Raw genomic sequence first — 9121 nt, forward strand, 5'->3', positions numbered from 1 at the left:
AAAATAAATCTGTTCAAAGGCTGAGATGAAACCAGAAAACTGTCGAAGATTTCAATAGAGACCCAGGATTATCTAGGTCAATGAAAATAATTGGTCTATTTCTTATAATTGTTGCTACTAAAATGACCAAACAAATTAGCTTACTACACAAAGTACCCTGACTAAAGCAGTCCTCTGCGGCTTGCTCTCTTGCTTATCTCTGTATCTTAGACATGGTGTATGCTTTGAATATAATTAGCAGGGCTGGCCCGGTGGCACAGCGGTTAAGTGCGCACGTTCCACTTCAGCAGCCCGGGTTCGCCAGTTTGGATCCCGGATGTGGACATGGCACCACTTGGCAAGCCATGCTGTGATAGGCGTCCCACATATAAAGTAGAAGAAGATGGGCACGGATGTTAGCTCAGGGCCAATCTTCCTCAGAAAAAAAGAGGAGGATTGGCAGCAGATGTTAGCTCAGGGCTAATGTTCCTTAAAAAAATAAAGGAAATAAATAAGTAAATAAATACAATTAGCGTATTTGAGACCCTGAGAAGTCCTGCACTAAATAATCCCATAAGATTTTGCTTAACCCAGTATTTCTCATATTTCGTTGAGCACGGAATCCTGTTTTTCCCCCAGCAATTACATCCTACAGAGTTAGTGCTCTATGAAACATGTTCAGGAAATGAATGATATCATACACAGCAGGACTAGCGACACATAGGAGAAGGGTAATTTCTTGTCTTTTGGTTGCCATTTCAGTTGTTGCAAAATGGAAAGTTCGCTATGTGGAATTAAAAAACTTTCTAAGGCAACTGGAAAACAATCACTGCCCAAGTTCAAATCCTTATTAATGGGTGGGCTTTCCTTCCATGGGAATTCATATTCCCATCCTTCAAATGGCTATGATTTTGAGAGGATGCTATGGTTTTTAGAGGATGCCTGTGTCTACTGAAGGTGGCAATGGTTGGGGTAGAGGAGGACACTATTTCAACAGAAAAATGATCCACTATCCCTTTCTTCTAGGGAGAAGCCAGTATGAGAAACCAGTACTAAGACGGGTTGACCTGCATCTAACCACAGGGCAAAGAGATGTGATGTCTGCTGGGCTACAGTGGATGTTAGCGGATTTCTTTTATTTACTTCCCCACTTCCCTTTCTATTTCTTTTCTGGAATGTCCCATCGTTGTATTTCTACTACCCAACATTCATTTATAGAAAAAATTGACTTACAAAACTAGTGGCTCTGATACTCTCTAACGTGTTCCATCACTAAAATAGTAACATTTTCCAGTTTAAAAACTAGACACTTTTTAAAGGTTTTGCCTAAAAAGTAACAATGAAAACTACCCCTGTGCTTCCCAAAGCTCATTTAATGACCTAGGCCAGTCCAAGGAGTTTTCTCTGATCTGTCATGAAATGAGAAAATGATGACAATATGATGAGTTTTTCCTGAAGCTATAGGCATTCCATTTGAAAGAGTGTTTTCATTTTGAGATTATGTCCTTCCTACAAATTTGGTAAGAATATACTCAATTTTTTGCATTAACATACTCCTGTTAAAAATAAGATGGTAATAAATGAAGACAGCCAGCCCCGATTGCCTAGCGGTTAAAGTTCAGTGCCCTCCACTTCAGCGGCCCAGGTTCGCTTCCTGGGCGTGGAACCACACCACTCATCTGTCAGTACCCATGCTGTGGCAGTGGTTCACATACAAGAACTACAAGAATTTACAACTATACACAACTATGTACTGTGGCTTTGGGGGCGGGGAGGAGGAAAAGTAGGAAGATTGGCAATAGATTTTAGCTTAGGGTGAATCTTCCCCTGCAAAAAAAAAAGATAATAAATGAAGATAGCTGTAATTTTTTAAAATATCTTTTGGGAAAATTAAAATTTGGAAGTACTATATTCCTCCAACTTTGTTCTGTTTTTTTTTAATTTATTTTTTTATTTTTTGTTATTATTATTTTTTCCTTCTTCTCCCTAAAGCCCCCCAATACATAGTTGTATATTTTAGTTGTGAGTCCTTCTAGTTGTGGTTTGTGGGACACCACCTCAGCATGGCTTGATGAGCGGTGTCAGGTCCGCACCCAGGATCCAAATCAGCAAAACCTAGGGCCACCAAAGCAGAGCGTGTGAACCTAACCTCTCGGCCACAGGGCTGCCCCTGTTCTGTTTTGTATTCCATAGTTTAGAAACAGCTCCTTGAGCCCAGAGAACTCGTGTGTCTTGTTCCCTGCTGTGTTCCCTGTGATCTGCAGAGTCCCTAGCAATAGTAAGCAATCAACATAGTTTGATGGATGTTAAAAGATAAACTGGGGCACATTAAACTTTTCAAGAGTTTATTTGAGCAAATGTCTATTCTAATTGGGCAGTGCCAAATGGAGAGTGGTTAGGAATGCTCCACATGGGAGCTAGGGGCAAGGTTTTCATAGAGAAGACTCGGAAACACAGCAAACAAGTTATTTGATTAGTTAAAGCTTAAGCAGCTGCTTTCCTTGGGAAATCCTGGTTGGCTGTTTGTGATTGGTTGTTCTTAAGTTTCATTTTCTCTGATTCAAGAGCACTGACTCCCACTTAGGTTTTGATTTGCTTATGTAGGCTATCAAGGCATTAGAGACAGCCCAGGGGAACGGCCTCCTTGTCTAATTACTACTTACGTACAGACTAACCCAGAGGTTGGCAGATGGGCTTTTAGGCTTCATGGACCATACAGGCTCTGTTGCACCTTCTCAACTCTGTTGGCAGGAAACCAGCCGCAGACAATACACAAATAAATGAGTGTGGTGGCTGTGTTCCAAAAATCCTTATTTATGGACACTGAAATTTGAATTTCACATATCCTTTAGGTGTCACAAAACATTTAAGAAATTTTTTTCCAACCATTTAACAATGTAATATCCATTCTTAGTTCATGTCCTTGGCAGGGAATGACCGTGACCTCAAGAAAGCCAAATTAAGACACTGGAATAGCCTGATTTCCCACCTATAAGTTAGGGAAAGCATTCAAATCTATTTCTTCAGGATATTATTAGTGATGAGTATTATAAATGACAGTGAAGAAACATTTTGCAACTAAGAAGAACAAAATAATATATCCATGAGTATAAAAGAGAAAATAGTAGATAAATCTACTAAACTGATTTAAAAGATTCAGTCTCCTACTATTTCCCAAAATATGCAAATGAGACAAGCAAGAGTCTTACTGAACACCGATGAATTATCTTTGAATTGGACTATACATGGAATCACAGAAACGTGGAGCTTTAGAACTAAAAGAGTTCATGGAAAACATCCAGATCAATCACATTGTTTTAAAGGCAAGGAAACTGAATACAAAGAAAAAAGATATTTCCCGAAGGTCGCTTATTTAGAGAATGAAAATAATCTAACAAGAAAAGATACCTTCTGAAGCCTGAATAAGAAATAAGGTCATGCTGTGAAAAGAACATAGAGTTCCCGTCCCTGGGTTCAAATACTGGCCTTGACATGATGATTTTGAATCTCAGGCAAGTTACTTAATTATCTGAGTCTCAATGTCTTCATCTTTGAAACAGGGATGATAATTAATATCTCAAAGAGCTAGAGTTAAGAACAAGTGAAATAATATACACAGTACATTGTTAGACACATGATAAATGCTCAGCAAACTATAACTTGTATTACTATTATATGAACTACTAAAACCTCAAAATTTACTGTACATTCTAAAATATCTTGAAATTATGTTTTTTAAACTGAGTTAAGACATGAAATCCAAATAGTCAATGTTCTAACAAAGATTAAATTTTAATCTTTATTAATTGAAATACTTCCTTGAGGGCCGGCCCCGTGGCCCAGCGATTAAAGTTCGCACACTCCACTTCGGCAGCCCAAGGTTCGCCGGTTCAGATCTTGGGCGCGGACATGGCGCCGTTCATCAAGCCATGCTGAGGCGGCGTCCCACATGGCACAGCTGGAAGGACCCACAACTAAAAAAATATGTATATACAACTATGTACTGGGGGGATTTGGGGAGAAAAAGCAAAACAAAAAAGTTAAAAAAAAAAAGAAATACTGCCTTGAATTTCTTTTTATAGCATTCCTGAAGGATGATGTTGGGCTGTTTTTAAACTTGCAATCACAAACCAATACACTTTCTCTTTAGGACAGGATTTGACTACCATCATTAAAACAGGTTTGTCACTCAAATACCCCAAAGATTATTCAACTGTGGAGAAATCTTAGCATCCGTAAACTTGTATTTTAGTTTCTTATCTGACAATAATTTGGTGAAGATAAGGACTGCAGTACTTAAAAGACATAGTTAAGAATGTCCTCAAATTGCCTTTTTCAAAGTAACACTAAAAGCAAAATCTTGAGCATTAGATAGATATGGATTTTAACCACTGCTCTTCCACTTGCTCTGCCTGGACAGTCAATCTCTCTAAGCCTCAGGTTTTTTAAATGTAAAACAAGGATGACTACAGTACCTACCTCGCAGGGCTGTTGTGAAGATTAAAGGATAGGATGCACATAAAATGCTTAGTAGATCAGTGTTTGCACTGTAGTAAGTGTTCAAAAAAAGTTCGCTAAGTTAAATGGTAACTAACTACCTTGTTGGAAGGTGAACTTTGATAAATTCCATTTTTATAATCTTTTGTTTCCTCTGGCTGATGTTGGATAAAATTGTAAAAGAACTTATTTTTTAAAGTAGTACTGTAAATTGTAAAGGTAGGTGCTCACATGAAGATAGAACTGGAGGCAAGTTTCCTCCATTGTTCTGATAAACCAGGAGGAAACCAAGAGCCTCAGGGGGGTTCCAGGAACTGGGAACACAGGTTCAATTCAGGACTCTAAACAGAAAAGGATTTGCTGGTTACTTTGGAGACATCTGGATCTAACCCTCCAGAGAAGCTTCTCTGCCCTCCCATTTGAAAGGGGTCCTCCCTCTTAGTCTCCATTGTTATTCTATATCTTAGACTCCCGATTGTTTTCTCCAGTGCATGCACAACAGTTTGAAGTTATTTTGCTTGGTCGTTGTCCCCACACACACATTGTCTCCCTCTTCCACCTCTCCCCCAATTCCACTGGAATGTAAGCTCCCTGTTGGCAAGGATGCTGCTGGGACTGCGTAGTTCATGGCTTTATCCTCAGTGCTAGGAAGGCGACTGCACTTCGTAAATTCCAAGTAACTATCTGGTGAATGAGTGAGTGAATGAATGAATTTACGAATGGGCAGCCCTGGCTGATGTTTAGTGCTTCAGGCTTTCCTTAGAAGTGCAGAGAGGAAGGGGAACTCATCCTGCAGCTGCCACAAGAGGAAATGAGAACTAGTCAAATTCTCAACCACACACACCCAGAAGTGAAGTCCCGGTCCGCATGGACTCAGAATTTCTAGGGCATGGGAGCAAAGAGAAAATATGGTAGCTGGGTGCCCCCAGGCCAAAAAAATTATACACACATACACACACAGAAATATACTATCCACTAAGACTTGGGGTAAATTAGAATTTGGTAGCTTCTTTCTTACTCCAGCACAATAATCTCTCTTCACTTGGCCTCTGAGTCACCACCCACTCACTGCCTCTTGGGTCTCCTTTCTCATTCGTCCCTCCTCAGTTTCTTTTGCTGCTGCCTCCTTATTTTCCCAACCTCTGAATACTGGACTGTCCCAGGTTCGTTTTCAAACCTCTATTCACACAGACCTGCTAGATGACCCTAGCCTAACTCATGGCTGCATATACTATCAGCATGCTAACAACCTCCAAAATCTACTCTAGCTTTGAACTCTCTTCTGGACTCCAGACAGGTATCCACAACTTGACTATGCAACACTCTACTTGTATATCTAAATAGGCATCTTAGACTTAAAAAGGGACCAGAACTGAACTCCTGATTTCCCCCCAAAACTGCTCTTCCCAGTGACAAGTCCATCCTTGAAAGTGTTCAAGCAAAAATCCCTTAGACTCGTCATTTTCTTCCCTCTCCACAATCTACATCCAATCACCAGCAAATTCTTTTGGTGGAGTCTTCAATATATACCTATAATCTGACAACTTTTTTACCTCCTCTGCTACCACCCTGGTCCAAGCTGCCATTATCTTTCGCCTACACTATTGCAGCAGCCTCCTAACTGGTCTCTTGACTTCTGCCCACACTGCCTAGTTAAGTCTCCTCTAAGCAGCCAGAATGATTCTATCAGAACATTAAATTACATCATGTCACTCCTCTGATCAACACCCTTCGATGGTTTTCCATCTTACCAAAGCAAAAGCAAAAGTGTGATCTGACCCAAGATACCTCTTCTCATCTCATTTCCTACTCTTCTCTCCCAGCTCACTCTGCTCTGACTGCTTGACAATCTATAAATATTCCAAATTAATTCAGAAAACATTAGTCTGAAAATTCAGGATAAGGCTTAGAAGATCTGACTGTAAGTAAAAAAACTGTTAAGCTAGAGAAATACCTGTTTTTTTATTAGTCATTCTTCTCATCCCTGGTATCAGACCAGCATATATTTTAGGGTCATTAGCATTTGCCTTTGGCCTTGAGAGTTAATCTTTTGGGCCAGAAAATGCAAATTAGATTACCTCCAAGTTTCTGCTGGTAACCTTCTATATCTCAGTCTTGGTCAATATCCTTTAGCTTTTAGTATTTTAGAGGGTACTCTTTTCACACTGTGAAAGCTACCAAGGCTAAAATATCTGTTCTACTTAAGAAGAAATACTCCTTCAACGGACATTTATTTGAAGTCCTACTACGTTTAAGGTGCTGGCTAGGCACTGGGGAATCAAGGATGAACAAGATAAGCCCACATCTTCAAGGAATTCACATGGGAGTCCAGGTGATAGCAAGAGGACCTGGTCTTTATAATGCAATGATAGAGGGATGCCTAGTGTGCTATTGAGCTGACTAGAGGGAGGCTCAGCCTGAAGAGGGTCAACAAGGCTTCCTAGAGGATCCAGCGCCTCAGCTGACGCTCACACTGATGTATTCAAATGGGATTACAGGGTGGGCCATATTCCAAACGTAGAGTAGAGCATGAGCAAAGCCATGGTGGCATGAACCTGTGGCTGTGTGCAGGAAAACACCAACATTCAGGGCAAGTCATTCTCAAGGTAAGGCTGGAAAGGAAGGCAGAGACTAGGACACAGGGAACTTTATTTAGTGTGTTAAGGAGCGTGAGCTTTGTTCAATAGGCAATGGAGAGCCACTGAAGCAGGAGAGCGTGACAGCTATGTGGACACACTTAGAGGCAGGCAGACCAGTTGGGAGGCTGTGGCAGCATCCAAGCAGAAGGTGATATGGGTCTGAGTTAGGGGAGGAAGAGTGGAGATCGGGGGGAAGAGGATAGACTTAAGAAATATCATGTCAAAATCAGTGAAACTTCATGTGAAGGAGACAAGAGCGACGAGGCAAGGATGACCCTGAGGTTTTTATCTTTGAGGGTATTACCAAGTACAAATAGGAATAGGATCAGGCTGAAAGAGGATTTCATTGTTAGATATGTTGCACTTGGAACTTTAGGGGAAAAGCATTCATTCACTTATCCATTCATTCTGGAACTATTTATAAAATATCTACCATAGGAATGTACAAGTGTGAATCTGAAGGGAGAGGTGTGGCCTTCAGAGAGCTGGGTGTCATTAGCACATGAACAATCAGGAGTTAACCCATGAGGATGGCTGGCACAGTATCTGGCACAAAGAAGGCTCTCAGTGGGTACCTGTTAAAAAGAATGAATGAAGAGTTACTCTGTGAGAGAGAAGAGCTGGGAACCAGTGATGACACTGGAAAACACCAATGGTTCGGGGTTCAGTAAAGGATCCAAAACAGAGAGGTCAGAACTGGGGAAAACTAGACAGGTGTGGCGTCATGGAAATAAAGTGAGATAGGCATGGGAACCAAGTACACCACACATATTCAGGTATTTTAAGGGCTTTTTTTGTTCTGAGACTTCTCCAGTGTTAAAATTTGTTCATGAATTATTTCTAAATTGAAAATTAAGTACGTCTGTAGACAAATCTAGACCAAAAAATGAGCATTTCTTTTTTTTTTTTAGAGCTTCATCACCTTGCACTCCAATGGCTATTTGGGCAATAATTACATTTCTAGTTACTAAATTTAATTACCAAGTTTGTGCTATTCTATGCTTTTGCTTTAAATCATTTTGGGTAATTTTTTCCTCATTTATGATGATTATTTTCTATTCTTGGTGTTAATGCCCTAGTGCTAATTTAAACCAGAGTTACAACTTTGTCACTATGAAAACAACTGAATGTCTAAGATCTGATGGCAGCATTTCATTAGTTTTATATTCATGTACTGGTGAGAGAGACAGCGGCTTCTCATCAATTCTATGTGAGTGTGATGATTACTGGTTGTAGACATCTGATTTTTGTTTGTTCGTTTTTTGACTTCTCAGCATCCATATCCCATTCTCATGGTGATGATATCTGAGTTTTTCTTGGGGAACCACTTCTTCCCCATTCCTAGTCCAGGCAATTTGGGTGGAGCTGACTACACTGGGCTTCAAGGGGAGGCCATGGAACCCAGAGTTGATGAATAAAACATTACAACCCCCTGGGCCTCCTGACTGGCTCACGGACGGGCACATGACCAATTAGAGGCATTAAGATAGAATTCTTGGCCTTGCTAGAGCAACCAGGCCGAAGTTATTCTTTGCTGAACCCGAGGCTGGATGGATATATTCCAGGAGCAGATGTGAACCACTTCATCATGGGGAGAGCCTGTCTGAGAATGAAGCTAATGCAGAGGAAACAAGAGCTGAGAGATAAAGAAAAAGAGAGAGACACAAGTACTGAAGACATTGTTTGAGATCCTAGATCTTATCATCCCTGAAGCTAGTATACTGCTACACTTCTCAAAAATGTGAGCCAGAGGCCGGCCCCGTGGCCAGGTGGTTAATTTCACATGCTCCACTTCGGTGGCCCAGGGTTTCGCTAGTTCAGATCCTGGGCACGGACATGGCACCGCTCATCAAGCCATGCTGAGGCGGCATCCCACATGCCACAACTAGAAGGACCCACAACTAAAAATACACAACTATGTACTAGGGGGCTTTAGGGAGAAAAAGGAAAAATAAAATCTTTAAAAAAAAAAATGTGAGCCAATAAATTCCCTTTTTAAGCTTTGG

The sequence above is a fragment of the Equus caballus genome, chromosome 14 (genome assembly GCF_041296265.1).
Source record: "Equus caballus isolate H_3958 breed thoroughbred chromosome 14, TB-T2T, whole genome shotgun sequence".
In the NCBI taxonomy this organism is placed as follows: domain Eukaryota; kingdom Metazoa; phylum Chordata; class Mammalia; order Perissodactyla; family Equidae; genus Equus; species Equus caballus.